This window comes from Eleutherodactylus coqui, unplaced genomic scaffold (assembly GCF_035609145.1).
Source record: "Eleutherodactylus coqui strain aEleCoq1 unplaced genomic scaffold, aEleCoq1.hap1 HAP1_SCAFFOLD_601, whole genome shotgun sequence".
Classification (NCBI taxonomy): Eukaryota; Metazoa; Chordata; class Amphibia; order Anura; family Eleutherodactylidae; genus Eleutherodactylus; species Eleutherodactylus coqui.
The window spans coordinates 45001-49778 of record NW_027102290.1 but is presented as its reverse complement, the minus strand read 5'-3'; positions in this window follow the sequence as shown (position 1 = coordinate 49778).

Genomic DNA, 4778 nt, shown 5'->3' with positions numbered 1-4778 from the left:
TGCACCTACCAGTAGTTGCTCAAGACCCCCCCTGACCCTCTGGTGTTGCAGGGCAGGAAACCCAGGAGGCGGGGAACAGCCCGTGGCAGCCCCTGCTGAATCCCACGGCAGTTGGCAGAGATGAGTCTTTGAGAAAAATGACAAAGTCCAAACGCTCCAGGCGTGCCGGCCAGGGGGGCGGACCCGGCTGGCCGGGCCGGCGGGAGCTGCGGCTGCCGGGGCTGAGCCGAGTATCGATGCATGTCGTGAGAACCGGTATGAGGGTAATCCTGGGCCCTCCGGGCCGAGGCACGGTTCCAGGAAGGCGGAAGGAGCGGGCCTGTTTGCCCTGATAGCGCCGACGGCGGTAAATTAAGGCCTCGCAAAACGTCAGGACGAACACCTTTTTTGCATATAAGGGAACGAGCGGTGTGCCGTCTTTGACAAAGTGACTATTTCTCAGAGTGCTGAGAAGGGAGTGGGGACCGCTCAAAGTCAAAGCGCCGCGGCCGCCCCTCTGCCACCTCCCTGGGAGCAGAGTCATCGAGCGCGAGTGTCCCCACTCCGCCTGTGCAGGCCGCGGGGCCGACAGGCTGGCTGGCTGCCCGGGCAGACCCCGCTCTCCGAGCGGCCGGGCGCCACGTTCGAGAGGTGTACGAAGCCACCTTGGGGGCCTGCGGAGGCCCCCCTGAGAGCGCCTCCAAGCCCTTGCTGAGAACCCTGTCCTAGATGCCTGCGCGGGCAGGCGGGACCCCACCAGGAGGCCGTGCACAGCCCGCGGCAGCCACTGCTGAAGCCCGGGGCAGTTGGCAGAGATGAGTCTTTGAAAAAAAATGACAAAGTCCAAACGCCTCCAGGCGCCGGCCAGGGGGACGGACCCGGCTGGCCGGGCCGGCGGGAGCTGCGGCGGCTGGGGCTGAGCCGAGTGGCGATGCACGTCCTGAGAACCGGGAAGGGGACAAACCGGTAGCTCCAGGCCGGGCTAGAGTTCCAGGAGGTCGGCCTGACTCTGGAGGTTTCCCCCCTGGCTTTTCCCCATAGGCCAAAGCGGGGGAAGTCAAAAATGCACCCCCAGCAGATGTATGCAGAGGGGCTGGCTGGTGATGGGGAGCGGGCTGTTGGCAGCGGTGTGCTGGCTGCAGGGGTGGCCCGGGGCGGCTGCGGAGGGCCCCCGAGGTGCACCTACCAGCAGTAGCTCAAGACCCTGCCTGAGCCTCCGGTGTTGCAGGGCAGGACACCCAGGAGGCGGGGAACAGCCCGCGGCAGCCCCCGCTGAAGTCCATGGCATTTGCCAGAGGAGAGTGTTGGATGAAAAAACGACAAAGTCCAGACGCTCCGGGCGCCGGCCAGGGGGACGGACCCGGCTGGTCGGGCCGGCGGGAGCTGCGGCTGCCGGGGCTGAGCCGAGTGTCGATGCATGTCGTGAGAACCGGTATGAGGGTAATCCTGGGCCCTCGGGGCCGAGGCACGGTTCCAGGAAGGCGGAAGGAGCGGGCCCGCTTCCCCTGATAGCGCCGACGGCGGTAAAATAAGGCCTCGCAAAACGTCAGGACGAACACCTTTTTTGCATATAAGGGAACGAGCGGTGTGCGGTCTTTGACAAAGTGACTATTTCTCAATGTGCTGAGAAGGGAGTGGGGACCGCTCAAAGTCAAAGCACCGCGTCCGCCCCTCTGCCACCTCCCTGGGAGCAGAGTCATCGAGCGCGAGGGTCCCCACTCCGCCTGTGCAGGCCACGGGGCCAACAGGCTGGCTGGCTGGCTGCCCGGGCGACCCCCCCCCTCCGAGATGCCGGGCCGGGGCAGACTGTGCAAACGAGCGCGGGCGTGTTTTCTTCCCCTGGGGTGGAGCCCTTCCACCCCACGCCGTCCGAGGCCCGTTGGCCTCGGGCGGCCTGCCTCCGAGAGTGGGAGAGAGACGGAGGACGGCGGCCCGCGGCGGCGCGAGGCGTCCCCGTTGTTCCACCACGGCTGCCAGCCGGTCGATCCTGCCGGTAGCCTGGGCTTGTCTCCGCTCCGCCTGTCCAGGCCGTGGGGCCCACAGGCGGCTTGCCCGGGAAGACCCCGCTCTCCGAGCGGCCGGGCGCCACGTTCAAGAGGTGTACGGAGCCACCTGTGGGGGGTCTGCGGAGGCCCCCCCTGAGAGCGCTGATAACCCTGTCCTAGCTGCCTGCGCGGGCAGGCGGGACCCCCAAGAGGCCGGGCACAGCCCGCGGCAGCCCCCGCCGAAGTCCACGGCAGTTGGCAGAGACGAGTCTTGGAGAGAAAACGACAAAGTCCAGACGCTCCAGGCGCCGGCCAGGGGTGCGGACCCGGCTGGCCGGGCCGGCGGGAGCTGCGGCTGCCGGGGCTGAGCCGAGTGTCGACGCATGTCGTGAGAACCGGTATGAGGGTAATCCTGGGCCCTCGGGGCCGAGCTACGGTTCCATGAAGGCGGAAGGAGCGGGCCTGTTTCCCCTGATAGCGCCGACGACGGTAAAATAAGGGCTCGCAAAACGTCAGGACGAACACCTTTTTTGCATATAAGGGAACGAGCGGTGTGCGGTCTTTGACAAAGTGACTATTTCTCAGAGTGCTGGAGTGGGGACCGCTCAAAGTCAAAGCACCGCGGCCGCCCCTCTGCCACCTCCCTGGGAGCAGAGTCATAGAGCGCAAGTGTCCCCACTCCGCCTGTGCAGGCCGCGGGGCCAACAGGCTGGCTGGCTGGCTGCCCGGGCGACCCCCCTCCGAGATGCCGGGCTGAGGCGTAGGCAGCCGCCTCCATCACCACCACCCAAGGCGAGAGAGTGGGTCAACGGGAGAGCCGTCGCGGCCGGGGGACCCTCGCCGCGCCCATGTCCGGGGAAGGACCACAAGGGCCCTGCTCCCCGGCGCCCCGGCGAGCGGGTTCACCCTCGGCGCGTACGGCTCTCGAGGATGGGGAAGGGACGCGCGTGGGCGTCCCTCCCGTCCCCCGCGGAAGAAGGCGAGCGACTCTGCGCGTCGGGACACCCCGCGGAGCCCCCTGCGGGGGGAGTACTCCGGGGGAGAAGCGTGGCGCAGGGGGTGCAGCCCTTTCCCAGGCCACCGTGCGACGGCGTCGGTGGGGCCGACGCCGAGAGAGAGAACGATCCGGGCTCTCCCGCCTCAGGGCGGCCGAGAGCGGGGCACGGGCCCCACGTTTGGTGAAGGTTTTCCCGAAAGCGAAGGACCCCCGCCTGTCCCCTCGGGCTCCGGCCGATGCGGGCGGTCCAGGGCGGGGATAGGGGACGGCGGCCTGCGGACGACGCGCTTTATCCCCAGAAGGAGCGAGGCATGAGGGGGTGTTCCACCCCCGCCGGCCGGTCTCGCTCCTTCTCCGGGCTACCCCTCGGCGGAGTAAAGACCCCCGGGTCAACGCTCCCGCGTCCGGGCGCCGGCGCGCGTCCCCTTCCCGCGGGGGGTGGATCCCTTCCACCCCCGGCCGTCCGAGGCCCGTGCGCCTCGGGCGGCCTCCCTTCCGAGAGAGGGAGAGAGAGAGACGGAGGACGGTGGTCCGCGACGGCGCGAGGCGTCCGTGTTGTGTTCCCCACGGCGGCTACCCGGTCGATCCCGCCCGCCGGTAGCCTTGGCTTGCCCCCGTTCCGCCTGTCCAGGCCGCGGGGCCGACGGGCTGTCTGCCCGGGTAGACCCCGCTCTCACCGAGCGGCCGGGCGGCCACGTTCAAGAGGTGTACGAAGCCACCTCGGGGTGGAGCCCTTCCACCCCTGGCCGTCCGAGGCCCGTGCGCCTCGGGCGGCCTCCCTTCCGAGAGAGGGAGAGAGACGGAGGACGGTGGTCCGCGACGGCGCGAGGCGTCCAACTTGTGTTCCCCACGGCGGCTACCCGGTCGATCCCGCCCGCCGGTAACCTTGGCTTGTCCCCACTCCGCCTGTCCAGGCCGCGGGGCCAACAGGCTGTCCGCCCGGGTAGACCCCGCTCTCCGAGCGGCCGGGCGCCACGTTCAAGAGGTGTACGAAGCCACCTTGGGGGGGCTGCGGTGCCCCCCACCCCTGAGAGTGCCTCCCAGGCCGAGGGAGCCCGGCGGTCGAGTGTCGTAGGAAAGCGCGTGCCACGGCTGTGTCGGTCACAGGGGCCAGAGGTAGTTTGGGCAACGGCTTAGATCCGTATGAAGCTCATCCTTTCCGGCCTGTTCTGGCGGCGGCTAGGCGCGCGCGCGCGAATGGCACGACACCCCTGGTTCCAGCGAGGCGACGGCGCCCCGCACCCCACTCTCCGGGCCGAGCAGAGCCCCCGAGCGCAAGAGTCCCCGCTCCGCCTGTCCAGGCCGCGGGGCCAGCAGGCTGTCTGCCCGGGTAGACCCCGCTCTCACCGAGCGGCCGGGCGCCACGTTCAAGAGGTGTACGAAGCCACCTTGGGGTGGAGCCCTTCCACCCCTGGCCGCCCGAGGCCCGTGCGCCTCGGGCGGCCCCCCTTCCGAGAGAGGGAGAGAGACGGAGGACGGTGGTCCGCGACGGTGCGAGGCGTCCAACTTGTGTTCCCCCACGGCGGCTACCCGGTCGATCCCGCCCGCCGGTAGCCTTGGCTTGCCCCCACTCCGCCTGTCCAGGCCGCGGGGCCGACGGGCTGTCTGCCCGGGTAGACCCCGCTCTCCGAGCGGCCGGGCGCCACGTTCAAGAGGTGTACGTAAAGCCACCTTGGGGGGCTGCGGTGCCCCCCGCCCCGAGAGTGCCTCCCATTCCGAGGGGAGCCTGGCGGTCGAGTGTCGTAGGAAAGCGCGTGCGCGGCTGTGTCGGTCACACGGGCCAGAGTTAGTTTGGGCAACGGCTTAGATCCGTATGC